Source organism: Chenopodium album, chromosome 14 (genome assembly GCF_948465745.1).
Source record: "Chenopodium album chromosome 14, dcCheAlbu1.1, whole genome shotgun sequence".
Lineage (NCBI taxonomy): Eukaryota > Viridiplantae > Streptophyta > Magnoliopsida > Caryophyllales > Amaranthaceae > Chenopodium > Chenopodium album.
Window position 1 is genome coordinate 25,394,659 of NC_137847.1, and position 20,180 is coordinate 25,414,838.

The following is a 20,180-nucleotide window of genomic DNA, read 5'->3' on the forward strand; positions in this document are numbered from 1 at the left end:
CAAATTCCAAGGAATTAGAGGGCAAAACCAGTTGAATGGTGCGCCCGCTCCACCCCTGTGGAGCGTCCGCACCATTCCAGCAGTTCAGGTAAATTTCAGACTAATGGAGCGTCCGCTCCACCAGAGGGGAGCGCCCGCTCCATATATGTGGAGCGCCCGCTCCACATTGTGGAGCGTCCGCACCATAATCCCCCAAAAATCAGAGTTTTCTTTCAGAAGAATGGAGCGTCCGCTCCACCCTTATGGAGCGCCCGCTCCAATCAGTAGGGAGCGTCCGCTCCCACTCGTGGAGCGCCCGCTCCATACGAATTTCCGGAAAAAAAAACGAGCTTTAAGCTTGTTTTTCCCCCTTTCCTCCTCATTTTTCCCTCATTTCACACTCTCACTCAAACCCTAAGAAATCCACTTCCCTCATTCCTCACAATTTCTCACTTTAAATCACCCTCACACAATCAAAATCACAAATTTCACTCCAAATTTCACCTCAAAATCAACTCTTCATCTTCTAGTGTCGAGATCGGCGAATTTCATCCAATTTGGGTCTTTGTTCTTTGAATTTGTTTGAAGCAACTTGGTATGAATTTCTTACTCTACTTCACTTAATTGTTGATCTTGTAAGTATAATTAGCCATCTTGTTTCTTAATTTGTGTTTTGGAGACTCGAATTTGTTTAAATTTCATGACTACTTGTTCATTCATGTACTACTAGTTTATGGTGTTTGAATAGGTTGAAATTGAGTAGTATGTGTTTGAAATTGTCATGTTTGGGCTTTAACGTTGTTTGGATGAAGTTTTTGGTTGGTTTTGTTTGCAAATTTTCATACTTGCATCATGGGATAAATTTCGCTCATGCTAGCATAATTCTTGTTCTTGATGTTTAATTCAAGCTACACTACAACTATTCATGCTAGTATTGTTTGATTTGATATGATATTGGTATTTGTATGATTTTTGCCAAGATGAATTGTTCTTTTGAGCATTGTGTTATTTGGATGGCTACTCCTATTTCAACATGCTAATTTTTGGCTAGTTGTCTTGATTGTGGATGATTTATGTTCATGAGATGAGTATTTGAAGTTGGATTCTTTGTTGTTTGTAGGTACCTATCCTTTGTACTCCTTCTTGTTGCAAGCTATTAGCATAAGTCATGTCTCGCCGATTAAGAGATATGTTGCCCGGGTCTTCCTCCCGCAAATCACAAAAGGGTTCATCCTCTCAAGCCGCATCTAGCTCCGCGGCGGTGCCCAGCACACCTCCTCAACCCTATAAGGTGAAGTTTGCTTCACCTTATCAAGAAAAGTGCTATAACGAGCTTTCCAAGCGGGCCGTTCGATCCACCCGTTTCTATGACATGGAGTGTTGTCAGGCTTTGGGCATCGATGCCGATGTCCGGGACATGGCTGAGTCCTTCGGGTGGCAAACCTTCCTCAACATCAAGGTTCCATCAAAATTCACCCATAACCCGGAGGCCGAGCCCAAGGCACCATTCACTTACCGGGAGCTCACCCTCGAATTCCTCTCTTCATTCAACCTTCAATCCATCGAGAGGCGAGGGGTGAAAGAACTCGAGCTTAACTTCCGCATGTTCAACAACCCGCGGAAGGTTCCAATGAGTGAGCTCAACCGGATGTTCGGGTGGGATCCCGAGGCCCCAGTGCATAGAGCCTTTGACAACGACAGGATGTGGCAAGGCTATGACGAGCAAGAGTGGTGGGGCACCATCACCCAAGGCAACACCAAATTCAAATCAAGATCGGCAAAGGCGTCGGAAATCATCCATCCGGCCCTCCGGTACTTTCACAGGCTAATGGTGTATGCCTTATTTTCCCGCCAAGAGCTCGGGAAAATCAACCAAGAAGAGCTCGTTCTACTGTGGTTGGCCACCGACGGGTACATCAACTACGACCATGGGATGAATTTCGGGGGCCTCCTCACCGACCGCTTCCATGAGACGCAACTTGGTGTCTCCCTCGCTGGTGATATTCAGTTGGGGGGGATGATTACATGGATAGCCTACAAGTTAGGCTATGGAGCGGAGCTAGCCAAGCTTACCCCAGTCGATGAGCAGCCCTACTTGAACCTAGGGGCCCTCAAGACGGCCGGGATGATCCGCGAGGTGCCTACTCGCGTTGGGGGAGATGAGCGGGTTTGGATGGTCCGCGACTCTTCTTGGTGCCTCCTCCCGAACGACTACATCACCAACCCGCCGGAAGATGAAAATCAATGGCGCGTTCCTCGAGCTAACCTTGAGGAGGGTAGCTTGTCGTTGAGGGAGAGAGCTCCCCGGGCCCCAAGGCAAAGGCGGCAGCAAGAACAACAACAATTTCAACAACAACAATTTCAAGAACAACAATTTCAGCAACAACAACAAGGTTTTCAACATTTCGAGCATCAATCCTTCCACTATGGGGAAGGATCTCAACAAGTGAACGTCCCCCCCTTTAGCGGGGGAGGTATGGCTTCTTCTTCCTCTTCTTCATTTAACATCGAGTCAGCTTTTCAGAATTTGTCTATGCAAGTAAACCGGTTGACGGAAGTCGCCGATGGGAACTCGGTTTACAACGCCAACATTTATGATTGGCATGTAAACCAAGGACATATTGACCCACCGGTGAACTACCCGTATTTTCCGCCCCAACATGGGCCGGTTCCTTCATACGAGGAACCGCATTCTGACGGCACTCCCCGTCAACCGGTTTGGCCCTATTGGTCCGGGCCTTCATCTCAAGGGACCCCCCGAGTGAACTACCCCACCTCTGAGGGGTATGATTACAAAGCACCGGGGGGGTGTGATTACCGTGGGGACCCCAACTACCCCATGTATACATCCGAGCCCCTTGTGATGCCCCCTCCCTATGACCCTCTTCCGGACTACCAACAAGAGTTGTACCGGAACCGTGGTTTTCCACCGGGTTATACCGGTGGTTGGGACCCCCATGGCCCTCCTATCGACGTCGACTACGAGTGGCGTCCATATGGAGAGGGCTCTAGTTCTCACATGGAGGGCTAGGGCCCTCGGGCCGAGTCTAGCCCTTCCTCCCACCTATTTGCCAATTTTGATCAAACCGAGAACGGTTTTCGTTCAAGTGTGGGGGGGTGCCTATTCATTGTTTCATTTAAGGGCTTTGTTTTATGGGGCATTTTCATGGCCAATAGGTGTCTCTTGCATATGTTTTTTTTTTTTCTCGGTGTTGGTTGATGCTCACCTTCTATGTTCTCTGATTTGATGATAGCCTTGTGTTGTTTTGCTCCCATTTTCAAAATCCAAACTTCCCCTTTAATCCAAACTCTTTTCTTCTTTTCTTTGTCCTTTTTCTTTAGTAGTTTTTACTTTTATTTATTTTTTTTTTTATTTTATTTTTTTATTTTGCTTTCTTTTCTTCTTATTTTCCTCTTCTCTTGCTACTAACCGAATATTTGCCGAGTTGTGTTGGATTTTGACATTTTGTAGGGCTTATTGGCGCGTCCCTCAAATTTTTACCAAGCAATGGAGCTTCATTGATAGTGGACTTGCGTTTTCTAAGCATATTTGGGTGACAAATTTCCCTTCTCAACTCTTTAAATATTTGAATGGTTGCATAGTTTAGTTTAGATTAGGAAGAAGTTGAATGGTTCGAGGTTGTTTGATGTGGTTCTAAGGAACCTGGGATCGTTGATGTTGTATTCAACGGTCATTGTATGTCGATTGGGATTTATGTGATTTACATGCCTCTCTTTTGAACCGTTTTGATTTCTTCCTTTTTCCTTTGTGGGTTGCTTTTCTTCTTTCTTTTTGTAACTTTCATAATCATGACAAGAGAAAATTTTTGAAAATTGAGAATTTGCTCCTTTATTTGGAAATGTGGACCTTTATGCCTTTGTTATGACATATTTTTGAATGCTTACCTTCCTAGTTGAAGAGGGTCTTCACGGTCTGAGAGTGCTTAGGGTTGAACTAGACACATTTTAAGCTAAGGTAGCCCGGTTTAGAACTCTTGAGGACGTTTGAACCCCTAGTTCACGGGAAAGTGGTAAGATGGTGTTGCTCTCCGTAGTGGATAGGATTCTTTTGGTTGGTAATTGCTTAAATTCATATCCCATGTGAGCGTTTATTGTTCAAGCCTTCATCACTTTTGTCGAGCGGCATTTTGGATCCTTAACTATGTGTGTCTCAATCCTTGTGTTGGTATCTAGCTCCCAAAACCGTGATCATATAACTCTAGAGGAGGAAGAGGGCATCTCTTCTCATTTTTCTTTATTTTCCTTGTGTTTTGTTACAAATTTGGTTTTTATTTTGCATGTACCTTCTTGCTAGCCATGTTGAGCCCTATTTCCCCTTTCTTGGTTAAACCACATTACAAACCTAGCGGCCTATGTCTTACCAACCCTTGTAGTTAGTGAAGCATCGGCTTGTGAGGTTAGGGTTTGAGAGTCTTTATTTTAAACAAGAAAGTTGTGCAATTTGGTTCGAATGAGGTCTTGAAAGTCTATTCGTGAAAAAAAAAAAAAAAAAAAAATATATAATAATAAGAATTTGAAAAATTTTGAGTGAAATGAAAAATCTTGAAAAGAGAGTAGTATTGTCATGTAATTTGTATTGAAGGTTGTGATTTGAAACTTAGGTTAGATTCTTATGTTGTTATTGAGAGATGGCCACTCTTATGCTTCACTTAGGAGTCTCCACCAAAGTTTTCAAATTAATTCCCTACCTTAACCTTTAGCCATGACATTGCAACCCTAACTAAGACCTTTGGACTCTAGAGGGGCGTGGTCAAGGAAACGGTGGAGGGAGATGGATTTCAACCCTATGGAGAGAGTACGCATAGTAGAGATGTCGGGATAGCCTCATTATTCCACATAGAATTATTTTTTTCCGGTTCCCTCGCGGAATCAAGAGGAGCCAATTAGGGGATGAATTGAAGCTAGCGGAGAGAACGTGGACCGTCTTGGATGAGGCTAGGGTGGAGGATGAAATCATTAGTTCTCTATGCTTAGCTTAGGTTCGTCTTTTTCAACCTTGAGCATCTTAAAGCGTGTTTTCCCTCCTGAATTGAGAAAGGTAGGTATTCTTTGATCAATGTCATTATATTTGAGCCCGAATTGAGCATTTCTCACCGTGGTATTTGATCGATTGTCGTAAGCCTTGTCATGTTATGTTTGTTGTGTTTGCTCGTTGTTTTGATTCATCTTGCTTGAGGACAACCAAGAGGCAAGTGTGGGGGATTTTGATGAGTGGTATTTATACCACCCTTTTACCCTTTTCTTTAAGGGTTTTTCCCTTCACTTGACACTTGTTTGAGCCTTTTCAAGCACTTTGTTTTAGATTTCTTTGCCTTGTTCCTTTTTGTGTTTTCCCCTCCTTTATACTTTGTTTTTTTTTGGCCTTGCTTTGCCGCTTCCCCTCTTTTCTATGCTTACGTTTGTGTATGAGTGTTTGAGCAGGTTCGATGGAGTGCTCGCGTGGTCCTGCTCGAGGCTTGGTCAACCTTTTGAGTGCATTGGAATAGCGGAAGAGAGGAGCATGGATTTGGAGAAGAGTCCGGAGCTATAAAGAGGAGCGCCCGCTCACCATAGAGGAGCGCCCGCTCCATTCTTCTGGTCTGATTTCTGATTTCCAGACTTGTGGAGCGCCCGCTCCACCAGGGAGGAGCGCCCGCTCCATTTCCTCTGCTGATCCCCTGTTTCCCAGACTTATGGAGCGTCCGCTCCATCAGAGAGGAGCGCCCGCTCCACACCTGGAGCGCCCGCTCCTGTCTGGGAGAGCGCCCGCTCCATTAAGGCGGCTGTTTAGATTAATACTCTCTGGAGCGTCCGCTCCTCCTCGATGGAGCGGCCACTCTCGTGGGTATTTCCGTGCATTTTAACTCATCTTTAGAGTAATGTGAGGGGATATTAAGACCCCTAGTTTTGTAATGAGAACATTATGTACATTTTAGCCCTAATCTAGAGAGAGAAACTTCATTAGTAGAGAGAGAAAGTGTGGATTTCCATTGATGAACTTGGATATTGAAGAAGGAGCTTTCTTGAACCTTTGTAAATCTTCATCTTCAATTAATGAGCAATTTCTTACTCTCTTTCTTTGCTTTTGTATTTAGTTTTATTTGCTTATTTTAGTTTTCCTTCATTGCTTATTGATCATGTTGATGCTTATTGATTTGATGATTGATATTGTCTTCAATATGATTTGTGAGTAGTCCCCTAGCCAAGGGTGTGGGGATGGTGTAGTTGTTGATTGATTCATGCTATTGATGTTGGGGTTTTGTTAATGGTGATTAAAGTCTTTGTGTGTTTGATGTTCTTTAATCTTCTTGCAAGTGCACATTGTTAGTTGATTAAAGGTGAATCTTTGCTAACAAGAAACGGAAGTTGACTTAGTTAAGATTCATTACTATCGATAGTTCTTTGATTGCACCTTCTAATATATGGTTCTAGTGTGGAAACATAGAGGCTATGTTAGGAGAATTTGATTGACCCCGGAAGGCGGTTAGATTAAGCTTTAATTCGGTATTCTTACATGCTTAGTTTACCATTGCCTTGCCTCCGTGTTTTTGCATGATCAATTGGCTACTACATCTACCTACTTCCCTTGGTGCTTAGTTATATTGGTTTTAATCATCCTTAATCTCTAGTTTAGTTTCTTAACTTCTCACACTTCTTGTTCCGAGGTAGCTTAAGTATTGAGTAGTGAATTTGGTGTTTATGCATGTCTCCTTGTGGTTCGACCCCTATACTTGCCTTATACTTGTATTAGGTTTGTTTAGGTGTATAAATTATATTTGATTGAGGTGTAGTCGTTTGACGACGCGATTATTTCCTTGTCAGTAATTCGATTAGGCCTTGAGAATTATGCTAGATTGCATTGTAATTGTTAATGACACGACCAATTGATTTAGGAATTGCAATTATCGATTGGTTTGGATTGTGATTCTTTTAGTTCGTTATTCATAGTGAACCCTAGCTTAACAATTAGGAGATAGCTCTTTGATTCCAATTGATAGCTCTTATCATTAGTCTTCACAACCTTTTATTGGCATGATTTTCCCAAGTTGTTGCAATTGTCATGATTACTTGTTGACCCCCGTTCCTAGTGTTTTATTTGTTTGGTTGTTTGTTTGTTAGTTGTTAGTGTTCCTTCTTCACCTTCGACTTCGACCTAGCTTAGGCACATAATTGAGAGTGCTTGAACATTACTGTTCCTTTTGGTTCGACCCTTGACTTACCTCTATACTCCTATTTAGGTTTTGTTAAGTATTTATAAATTTGTTTGGCTCTATGGAGGATTAGATAACGACCTACATTTTCCCTACGTCACTATTGGAGAGATTTTACCAATTATGTCAATTCCCCAAGTCGAAAAAGGCCAAGGGGAAGTGAGATTATATAGTTCAGATGGCGGAAGGTGTTGTAAATTAGCGAACATTTGGCACTCCGGACATTTCTTGACATATTGAATGCAATCATGTTCTATTGTGGACCAAAAGTACCCTTGTCGTGAGATTATTTTAGCAAGCATTTTTCCATTCATGTGAGGTCCACAAACACCTTTGTGGGTATCCTCCATAAGGTGTATGGATTAGGGTTGGTCTATACCCAATAGGCTTTGACCATTAGGTCCGTTCTTGCATAATTGACCATTTAATAATCCATATTGGGCTTCGAGCGTTTTTAAAGCACGCTGATCTTTTGATGAAGTACTTGCAAGATATGTTCCATGAGTAATGTATTGGAGGATATGATCATACCAAGAATTTTCTCCTTCAATGTCATTTGTTTCCTCTATTGCGTTGCAATAAGCTGCTTCATCTCTTCTATCAACGCATAATGGCATCATATTTAAGTGATCTGGAATGTTTGATTGATGGGCGTTAGAACGGTCGCACGTTCCACACTCAATCAAACACATTTATAAACAAACATCCCACAAACCAAGCACAATGATAAGTAAGAGTTCGGTCCACAAGGAACGTGATATGATTGCTAAGGATCTTAACACTTAAGCTAATTTGTAGTCTTTTGTGATTGGAGGTTCGTCAAGTAGACAAACTATAATTCTAATTCAAGTGATTAAAGACACTAGGGAATGGGATCCACTCAACCATGAAAATTAGGCAAATTGGGAGTAAAATAGACAAGAGATAGCAAAGACTATATGTAAGATCAACCTCATGCAATTAGGAAACAACTCACACTACTAAACTTAGATCTCTTATTAGTTTAGCAATAGAAGATACATAATCAAATTGTAATAATTAATGACATACTCAATTCACATTTCCATGTCAAACTTAGCATACCATGCTATCAAGCTCCTAAATCAAGGGTAGCTAATCCTATCATGAAGAGCAAACAAGCAATCTCATACAATCAATTTAATCGCAAATCAAACATCAATACTTCTCCCAAGTTTTCATAACTAACCGTTAGGTTGGGCTTCACCTAACCCCTAGCAAAGAGGACTACTCACAACTCATTTTAAGTGACATGCAAACAAGGATTAGGGTTCTAACGGCTTTAATAATTGGGGAAAAGTGATTAACTAATGATAAAACTATCATCCAACAACAAATTTTAAAGAACTAAAGAGACTTAAATAACATGCAATGATTAAGTAGAGAAAAGTAGAAGAAAGTTACTAGTTGAAGCTCCAAATGTTGAGTACAAAGTGTTGAATCTTGAGAATAATCCCTTAAACTAACTATTACAATGATTAATTTAAAGGAAAACTAAGCTAAATCATCAAAGTGGATTCTTTCAAACTAAGAGGAGATGCTGAAAACTATACTACTGCTGTTTATCTCTAAAAAGAACTAAAGGGGAAGTATTTATACTCTCCGAATTTCATAGGTTAATCCGTCATAACAAGACGGATTTCCAGCGAGTAGCGCCCACTCCAGAATGAGGAGCGCCCGCTCCTAAATTATGTGCGCTCGCTCCTGCTAGCTTCAGAAGAAGGTAGATTCAAAAGTGTTGAGGGTGCACGCCCGCTCCCCTGTTCATGGATGATAGGCAGATTCAACTTCAAGGGGAGGAGCGCCCGCTCCAAGAGTTCTTCATGCCCGCTCCTCACTGCTTCAGAAAAGGGGCAGAATGTTTGGGATAGGAAGGAGCGCCCGCTCCTGGAGAGGTGCACGCTCGCTCCTCCAGGAGTGGACTCTCCTTTCTCTATTTTCCTGGCTTAAATCATCCACGAGCTTTGATTGCTTGTCAAAGGGAGTCATAATACATGCAAATCATGGAAAAACACATACAAAGAGGGGGCAAGGCTAAGACACAACATTTATATACAAAACGGGTTAGAAAGAGGGGAACGGATTGCAAAACCGGGTTAAAATCACCACAATAAGTGGTCAAATAAACCACTTATCAAATCCCCCTAAGCTAGCCAAATACTTGACCTCAAGCAATTCACATTGCCCAAAAACAAACCAAAAGATCAATTTGCTCAAAGAAAAGCACATGCATAGATAAAGGAATCCTTAAGCAATAAAACTCAAGCATGAGGTATATGCCTAAGATCAACCACGGTCATGACTAACCAAGGCCTAGCTAACCTTCTCGAAAATACTCAACTTAAGCCTATTTAACACATCTTACCGCGTCCCCATCACAAAGTTCGAATTCCCCTTAATTGTAGTGTCTCATCATGACTCCTTGAAGGAGCCGGAAAAACAAAGACAAAGCGGGTTTTAAAACACTCGATATCTTAAAGAAAAAGTACCCTCTCCATATGCTTGTTAATCAACTCCCTCCATGATGATGGCTCAACTACTCTTTCTAACAATTCATAAAAATATGAAGATCTTGACACCAAGTTAAGGCAAAGAAGAAAACTAAAAGAGCTTGTATTCGACTCCAAGCTAAAATGCAGCCCATTAGGAACAACTCTAACTTTGATTTCCCAAATACAAATTTTGGCAAAAATGCACCCCAAGCTTGTTTATTTGCGTGGGCGGTGACTAATCATCACAACCTTTTGTTTTTCTTTTTTTTTTTCTTTTGATTTTTTTTACAACAAATACAGAACCAAACATTATCTATAATGAATCAAAGAAAATACACTTGATAAAACTAAAATCGAAAGCCTTAACTAGTAACAAGAGTAGTTTAAGCCGCGATATTAGGAGTAGTTTAAGCCGCGATATTAGGAGTTGAGACTCAAGTTCTCGATCTAGGTACTAATTCAAGGAGGATCCTCGCCACTCATTCAAAATGTTGATGGCTTGAAAACATAAAACCTCACTTTTTGGGTTAAATGTGGGATTAAATACTACCTTTCGGGGTTCAAATTTCTTTAAGACAGGCAACACCATCTTACCACAAACCTAGACTTTAAATCTCATACATTCGGTAAGGTTATTCTCACACTAGCCTAAATTAGCCAATTCTATGTTCAACCAAGGGCATCTAAATCATGCTCGAATTTTTATTACAAAAAGAAAGCAAGTATCTACCACATACAATCCATTATCATAATTTTAAACCGATCAAAGGCAAAACAAATTTTTTTTTTTTTTTTTTTTTTTTTTTTGTTTTTAAAAGCTCATTTTTTTGTTTTTTTTTTTCTATAGATAAAGCTGAAAATGGGGGATAAGAAAACTAATTAAAGAATTTGGATATTAGGAATTTGGATATTAGGGGTAAGAAGATTTGAAGAAGGGAAGAAATTTGGATATTAGGGGAAAAACCAACATCATCAATCATCAAAAATCATCATCAAAGCATCATCAAAGCATCATCAAATAGACCACATGCAAGTCAACCATACCATGCATTCAACCATCACAATAACCAGCCAACAAATGGACCAAAGCTAATCATATAAGAAAGATGCTCTAAAGTACACATATAGTGGAGAAGTGAGACAAATACATCAATATGCAATCGCTCTAGCCTAGGCGTGCCATATCATCATGAATTGAACATCAACCAACCTAAAATAGGCACGCAACCTAGAACATAATACAACATGAATCCTACCACAAGTCCCAAAGGCTAAGCTAAGCCTTTTATGCCAAACATTCCACATACAAACTCAAACTTCTCCATACATTGCACAAAATAGCATCACATGAAAGCACATAGTCTATCAAAACCGAAAACTACCCTAGACACAAAGACCCCAAGACCTCCCTTAAGGTAGACATTTAATTACTATTCCCACGATAAAGTGGACACAATGAGAAACATTTCCCCCAAAGCTAAAACTCGACACCGGCCTCGGTGTTACAAATGACGGGAAGGAGGAGAAGGGAACGGTAAATACAAATGTCTAATAGCTACTCCCAATCATCCCCTCTCGGCGGCGATGACATGTAATTGTAGTTTGGGTCTACATCGCCGGAATAGGAAGGTTGATCCACGTATAGAGGAAGATCATAGTTGGGGCTAATTCAGTAGTGACCTAAATCCGGTGAACTACTTATGCCCTAACCACCATCATACCCGGGTGGAAACCTAAAGTATCCCCTTAAGGGGTGGTTATTGATCTCCTCGGGAGCCATATTACCACATGTCTTAGGGACGTGGTAATAAGAAGGGCCCCCCCTAAAATCATAACCCCCGGGTTGTGTATAATCATAGGGAGGGAAGGATTGTAACTCCAAAATGGAGCTACAAGGTCCTTGCCAATATGAGTAGGTGGGTTGGTTATTGTTCTAACCCGCAACCAGCCCCTCTTGAACGGGGCGGTTAGGATAGTTGACATAGCGGAGAAAGTCTCCCCTCTCAACTTGGTTTTGATAGGACATTTGAGAAACATAGCTTTGATATTTACTCTCTTGCATAACTCTTTGGTTAGTTGGATTTAGATACCGAAAGGCCGATTCAAGATCAAAGGAGGAAGAAGAAGACGAGGAGGGGCCGCCCATAAAGCTAGGAACGGTAGAAATGCTATGGCGGCGAGATTGAGATGGTTGGTTAAGGTCGGGAACATTCGCGGGTAGTGGCTCAATTGGCACTTGACAATTGTTCCCCACATTGTTCATTACCGCTGCATTAGGGAGAATGCAACGTTGCTTACACTTGACCAACCAAGAGTATGTGGTCACATTGCCACGGAGTTCCACAAGCATATGCATTGAGGAAAATCCAAGAATGTCAAGGACATTAGACCCGTTCACCGGGGTCAATTGCTCAACCCAATTGGTAAAGCCCAATGCCTTGGCAATTATCGTGATCATACCACCGCATTTTATTTCTCCCCTCAACTCCGTACTCCTCTTAATTTCAAGGCACCGTTGGATAAACAAGTATCGCATATAACTACAACAAATTAATCTTTATGCCACGACTGAAACCGTGGCACAAGTTAAAAATTCGCGTGGCTATGCAATATAGCCACGAGAATTTTAAAATTTACTCCCGTGGCACAAGAGGCCGTGGCTAGGAATTTGCCACGGGAAAATGGATGTCGAGGCTAATTTTAAAATTTATGTCACGGGTTTTCACGTGGCTAATAAATTCTCTTGCCACGAATACTACATTGCTAACAAATTATTTGCCACAAATTCTACTGTGCTATTAAACTTTGTTGTCACAAATATTACCGTGGCTAATAAGCACTTTTTCCATAGCTATGGCTAATTAACTTTGTTACTACAAATATTGTTGTGGCTAATGAAGTTAAAAGCACCAATTTTTAACCGATGTATTTGTATTGGTGCCTTTGCCGAGTCAAAATCAGTGCCCTTTTTCATAAAGGCACCAGTACACAGTCAAAAACGATGCCTTTACTTCACTTTAGGCACCAGATTTTTTTTTTACCACTGCCTTTTATGCATACATTTTTTTTTTCACCCATATTGATCAATAGACAAATATAGTCATAAAAATTATATAATTTCATTAATTACTTGTAAATTTACACTTTTAATTCAAAAAAAATTAAAAAAAATACAATTATAATATAATAAATAAAATGGGGGTAGCAACGCTTAGAAGAAGCAACAACAGTGTCCAGCCACTAGTTTAATCATCACCATGCCGTCTCATCTTTAAGCATAGCTTCCTACAAATCATTATGCTTGCCAATGGAATTTAGTATAAATGCAAGAAAGTCCAATAATCTATGAGAGTTTATAAAATTCGGTATAGAATTATAACTCACAGCATTCTTTTCCTTCAAAAGATAGGTCAAATGTAAAAATAAAAATGGCTTCAACTCCATGAGATCATCACAGATTTCTTTTACATTTTGCATTACATAAGTCAACAATTTCAGCTTATTATTTCATACAATAAATCAATGACTCGATCTTTAAAGCATATTAATACATTATAAGTTTGATCAAAGTTAATAACAAGCCATCAACTTCCTATATACCTTAATAAAGAAAGAAGATCGAACATCAAAGTGATCAGTTTCATAACAAATTTATTTTTGTAAAAATTATAAAAAGAAAGATCTTCATATGGTCTTTATTGATTTAGAGAAGGCATATGACAAGGTGCCAAGAGAGATACTTTGGTGGGCAATGTTGAAGAAAGGTATCCCACGAAGGTATGTAGACCTAGTTAAGGATATGTATCGGGATGTGTCAACAAATGTGAGGACATGCGGAGGGTTGACAAAAGATTTCCCTATTACAATCGGATTGCATCAAGGGTCTGCATTAAGCCCTTTTCTTTTTGCAACGGTTCTAGATGAATTAACTAGACCAATTCAAGATGAGGTTCCATGGTGTATGCTGTTCGCAGATGATATCGTTTTGGTGGATGAGACTAAGGATGGGGTTAATGTCAAGTTGGAGCAATGGAGGCAAAGGTTGGAATCTAGAGGGTTTAAGCTAAGTCGGAGTAAGACTGAATATTTGGTATGTCGTTTTGGCACTCAGAGGGGGACAAGCAATGAAGTGGTGAGTTTGGATGGAAAGGATTTGACCATGAGTGAATGTTTTAAGTACCTAGGGTCGATCATCCAGAAGAATGGTGACATTGATCAAGACGTGACCCACAGGATTAAGTCAGGGTGGCTTAAATGGAGAGCGGCCACGGGAGTGTTATGCGACCGCAGCATTCCCTTAAAGTTGAAGGGAAAATTCTACAGGACTGCCATAAGACCAGTGTTGCTCTATGGTACAGAATGTTGGGCTTCTAAGAAAGAGCATATTAAAAAGATGGAGGTTACGGAAATGCGCATGTTAAGGTGGATGTGTGGAAACACTTTAAGAGATAGAATCAGAAATGAGGTTATTCGCAAGAAAGTAGGTGTGGCGGGCATTGTAGATAAATTAAGGGAAAATCGTCTGCGTTGGTTTGGACATGTAAGACGGAGACCCGAGGGTGCACCGGTGCGAAGAGTGGAAGAGTGGGACCATGGAGGGATTAAACGAGGAAGAGGGAGACCAAAGATGACTTGGTTGGAAGGAGTGAGGAAGGATATGAAGTGCATGGATTTACGTGAGGATGAAGTTTTGGATCGTAAGGGATGGAGGAGAAAGATTTATGTTGATGACTACACGGAATAATCAAATTTGGTTCATGTTAGCCGACCCCACTTTTGGGATTAAGGCTTTGATTGATTGATTGATTTTTGTTACATAGTAAACTGGGATCTCCGTATATTGCGCAACAAACACTCTAATAAACTTGTATAACAAAACTAACAAAGCTTCACAAATAATACCTAACCCAATTTCAATTAGGATAAAACAAAATTTACAAACAAAGAATTCAACAAAATCTTTCCTTAATAAAAAACAATTAAATAATAGCAAGTGAGCTACAAACGAACCTACATAGCTCTCCCCAGTAAGAAACATATGAATTCAGGAAGCTCCACCATCTAGTTCAACAGAAATGTGAGCATATCCTTACCTACAAAAAAAAAAAAAAAAAAAAGTTGAATATCAATATTTAGAAAAAGGTCGGACAATTTCAGAATCAAAAAATTCACCAGAAGGCTAATAATCAGCAACAAATAGATGTTATCCCAAACCAGAGGTTGCATCCTCGATATTAAAAAAGACGATGTGTTTAAATACCACCATCCCACTCCAGCAAGCAATTCAACAAAGAGTAGATCAAAATGGTTTATCAAGAGGGGAGTGCAGTGGTTAAAAATTGTTTAAATCAGCATCGAGTAATCTTTTTAGACCATGATGTTAAAGCTGACAAACCTAAAACAGTAAAGAGGTTTCTAAAAGAAAGAAAGAACCAAAAATAATACAAGGAAAGGAGATTGGCAAGTTTAGAATAATACATGGGAGAAGAATTTGCACGTAGATGAAAATAAAGGTGGGGTTGCTTTGTCAGCAGAAACTACTTCATCATTATCTTTCTACACATAGGGTTGCTCTTAGATCCGGTTTTTATAGTGACGGAGTCACATGGGATTATTTTGTGAATTTTAAAGTGTTAAAATATCAATGAAAAAGTTAAGTTGAGGTGCATTCACAGATAGTTATATTTGGAGGATTGGGAAAAAAAAGGTTATATTATGCGTATGTGAATATATACATAGTTCCTCAATAATAATAATCCTGAGATTTGTTGTTTTCTCTCTGTATCTCTAACACTATCTTTATTCAATTATATTTACAACCCTTAGTTAACTAATAGTGAAAAGGTTTTATTTAAATTATAACCCACTGACTATTTGATAAGAAAACCAACAAAAAAAAAATCAAATTGATCAATGTCAGATTAAAGATCAACTAGTCCCACAAAGAAAAATTATGTGAAAGCAAAATCATTTCAAGTCATATGCCAATATGGGCAAGGCTTAGGGTCATATGCTAGTAGAGTAAATGGGAAAGTTAAACAATTGATAAACTACATCTAAGCAAGTTTCTATACTTACAAGTCTCTAGGAGCACAACAATATTCACTTTCTCTAACATATCATTGTAAATGAAATTTGTTATATCAAATAGCATAGAAGGGAAACTGGATTTGAATGTCTCAAATATTTACGATTAAAATGTGCAAAGTTACTTTTCTAGTCCAACTAAGCATACAACCAATAGTCCATAAGTATTAGACACCTCACCCCCCCTCTCCCACACAGGCCCAATTAATCAAACCAACTATACATCTAACTAGTAGCCCCAAAATATTAGACACCTCCTACAGAAATTGCAACTTTATGGGGTGCACTTGTATCCAACTAAACAAACACTGAAACATGATAAAGTTCAAAGTTAAAGCACTAAACTTCCAAAGAACAAATAGGATATATATAAGTGCATGTATCCAGCCAAACAAATACTAAATATGATCAATTCTTGACCTTAGAGCACTGAAATTTTAAGCCGCATGAACGAAACTCACATTCCTTGCATGTTGGGATTAAAATTCTTAGTGGAAGCAGCAGGCACATTTCCTAATAAAATATAACACAATCAATACGAGACTATCAAACAACACTATAATCGTCAAAATCATGCTTCAAGAGTAGATAATATGCACCAAAAAAATAGAAATCGTATTCTGTTTGTTAACTGATATCAATAATTGTTATTAGTATGCTTCTTTGAAGCCATGTAGAGGTGCTATCATATCTATTTTGAACCCAACACTAGTTTGAACCCAGCAAAAAACACAAGCTTGTTCCCTATAAACTGTCTGGAAATTGACTCTTCTCTAACTTAATTTGATTGTAAACAAAAGGTAATTTTTTTCACAATTGAATCAAAACAATAACAACAAAATAAAATCTAATAATATTTATATACAAAGAAACCTTGAAATCTCTATGCCCTTCATTAATTAACTAAACCCATATCTGACAATGATTTTGTATCACTATTGAGAGATCAAACTCTAAAATCAATTCCAAATAATAAAAGGAAAAAAACCCCAAAATGAAAAGATAAATTACCTCAATATCATCGGCAATTCAACACTGAAATTGACGAAATTGATTACAATTATTGACAATGATCTGAATTTGAAATTGATGTACCTTAACTTCAAATTGATTTAGAGAGAGACCAAAATCACCTTAATTCGAAATAGAAATAGAGAGGGATGAAAATATGAATCTGAAACTGATGTAGCAAACTTTGAAATTGATTCAAAGAGGGGAAAAAAATCTGTATTTGAGATCGATAAACGTCATTTCGAAATCGACTCAAAGAGGGCTAAAATCTGAATGCGTAGAATTCTAAAGAAAGAAGAATAGTTAGGGTTCATAATAATCAAAGTACAATAGGAAGGAGATGGTATTTGTTCCGCAATTTTGTAACGAAAAACTTTTGTATACACCCTGTTTAGACTAATATTAGTGTACATCGAATAGTATAAGGGTAACTTTTTACTAATTTTAGGGTAACTTTTGCCTTTTTTTGGGTAACTTTAAACCTTATACAATTTTTATATAAATAGACAATAACAAAAGTTTTATAAAGGTAATTTAATTACATTCAATGACTAATAATTGATTTTTAGTCATTTAAAATGTGATTCTTTACTAATAAAGAGTAGATAATTTTTATTTGTATTGGGTTACTTTTATACATATTGGGGTAACTTTTATTCATTTCAAGGGTAATTTTTGATCACTTTAGGCTATATTTATAATAGATGTACAATAACTATTGTACACCCGATTATTTTTAAATGTTTGTGTTTTGTAAATGTCGGTTTGGCAGTTTTTATTAATATACTTACAATAATAAAAAATTATTGTAATGTGACATAAGTGTTACGATGAATACAAAAATAAATCCCGTGGTGCAAGTGTTTTTTTGCCACGGGAATAAAATTAGTCGTGACACACATGCAAATTAGCCACGGGAAAAAAATTACCCGTGGCATAAGTGTTTGTTTCCACGGGAAAAAAAGTTAGCCATGGCACTAGTTTCAATTTGCCAAGAATTTTTTTTCCCGTAGCATAATATTTTTATGCTCAATTAATTTTTTGGGTTGACTACATTTTCCCATGGCAAGCTCAAATTATGCCACAAATTTTTTATTCCTGTGGCATAATTCGTGGCAGAAGTGTCATTTTGTTGTAGTGTATTCACATTACCCACAAGGTCTTCCTCAAATCGGGAAGCTATAAAGAGGCATTTGATCTCCTCTTTGGTTAGCTTCCTGAGGTCTTGCTAGCAAGCGTACCCCATAATTCTCATGAATATACAGAGTGCGGGGTGGATAGTGTGGCTAGCATGGCTAGACCGGGTGGTGAAATTTGGATACCTCGCAACAGTATTCCACCAATTTTGCTCTTCGTAGCTAGAAAGGTAGAAACTATCGGGGTTGTCTATTTGATTATATATGGGCCACTCAAATATTTCATTGAGGTGAGTTAAGGTTAAAGTCTTTTCTTAATTGAAAAATTTAAACTTAATTTCGCATTCAAGAGGCTCTCCCTCACCATTGATTCGGCGCATGGTTGGGGTTGAAAAGAACTCGAGAGTGATCGATTCGTAGGTTAGCTCCCTCTTCTTGAGGAAGTTTAAACATCTGAAATTATCGGTCACTCGCCGAATTCCTTCATCACTCGCCAAAGCTTCTTGGTCATAAAATCACGTGGGTAAGGATTTTTCGTTTTGAAAGCTCGGAGTAATACTTTTTGAATTTTTTGGAAATTTTAATGGAAGGAGGACCATTTCCTTGGTTTTGTGTTTGGCTTTGGTTTTGGTTTTGGTTTTCGGTGGATAGGTTTCGGTTATTTGGATGCCGGAAGTCTTTCTTTTCTTTCCTCCCGCACCTCTAAATAATCTTAGAACCATTTTGACAAATGTGGGAAAAGGATTAAAAGGGTCACTCAAAATACCTCACACAAACACCAAAATTCACCACACACAACCTCCTTAACTTCAAACCCCCGATTAACACCAAGTACCTGTTTCAACAATTCCAAATATATAATCCAACACAATCCACGAAGATTTCCAACACAAAATTCACAATGAACAATAATTCCAATCAACACACAATAATTTTAATCCACAATAATCATAATTCTCAAACACCAAGATTAATTTACCACTAACTCAAACTAATTTCAAACACATCAATTCTCAAATATTCAGCAAATCATGAAGTAAACTACACAATTCATCAAAAATAACCAAGAAAAATGAAATTTGAAGGGAAATCAATAAACTTAAGAACAAGAAAGAAGAAGTGAAGGAGATTTATACCTAAAAGAGTATGAAAATACTCTTAAACCTCCAAGCTTTGCTCAGTTCTTCCTTCCTTTGCTCCAATTTCTTGAAATCCAAGCTTTCCCTTATTAATAATGGTGGTCTTTTAGGGTTTTGAAAATTTGTGTTTGAATTTGGGTAAATTTTGTGTTGTTAGAAAGAGAATTTAGTGGAGAAGAGGAATTTGTGAATTTTTGGTGTGAGAAAATTGATGAGAAGATGGAGGTTTAGAAGAAAGAAGTTGGAGAAAAATGGGGTTTTTAGAGAGAGAAGGATATGGGAAAGAGGAGAGAGAGAGTATGAGAGTTTGAATGATTGGTGAGAAATGGGGAAAAAAGGGTAAAAAGAGATAAAGAGAATCACTTTTTTCTTTTACCCGGACTAGAAGGAGCGGGCGTGCAAGGAGGTAGGAGCGCCTGCTCCTGCCTTGGTTAATAATCCTATTTCTTTGGCCCAGCTAGGAGCAGGTGATATGTCCATTTTATATAGTATTTTACCCCCGTCCCTTGTTCGTAATTAGTAGTGTTTTTGGCTCTTTAGAGCCACTTTTGTTACTAATATGTGTTTTCTAGTGTTTTCGTAGTTTTGGTTGAGTTTTGTACGGAATTGCACCTTTGGAGCATTTTCTCGGGATTTTATGAAGCAACTACGAGCATTGGAGGAGCACGACCGTCGTTGAAGCCCAAGGCCGGCTAGATCCATCGAGCCGGTGATTAAGGGCTCGGTATCTGGAATACCGAGGTTTGGACCGAGTACTCAAGACCCGAAGTGGAGATCCGGATTGGGCCGAGGAGTCGAGCCCAATCGGAAGTCCAAAGCCTCGAGGAGCCATAAGGGCCCGATCGGGCAAGCATAGCCCCGATCGGGCAAGGCAACGCAGCACCAAGCCTCGAGTGCTAGGCGCGCTCGATCGTGCGAGGCCTAGCACGATCGGGCGAGGTGCGCAGCAAAGGGCATCGAGAAAAAGGCGCGCCCGATCTGGCGGCCCTTAGCCCGATCGGGCGCGTGTTTCTGGGGAGCTGAGTTGTTGAGGCACTTAGTTTCTAATTAGGATCGTTAATTATTTTCGTTTAAGTACGTTTTAGGATTGTAATTTGTTACACACTC

The 20,180-nt window shown here is 39.2% G+C and overlaps 1 long non-coding RNA gene across 1 annotated transcript; it reads right to left on the bottom strand.

The window, feature by feature from the left end:
• Positions 1-12,803: 12,803 nt before the first annotated feature.
• On the bottom strand, positions 12,804-17,107 carry LOC145579103 (uncharacterized). Its single transcript, XR_014099023.1, has 4 exons — positions 16,799-17,107; positions 16,208-16,300; positions 14,711-14,793; positions 12,804-12,985 (listed from the first exon to the last, which is right to left on the bottom strand). It is a non-coding gene; the product is annotated as an uncharacterized LOC145579103 (long non-coding RNA).
• Positions 17,108-20,180: the final 3,073 nt, after the last annotated feature.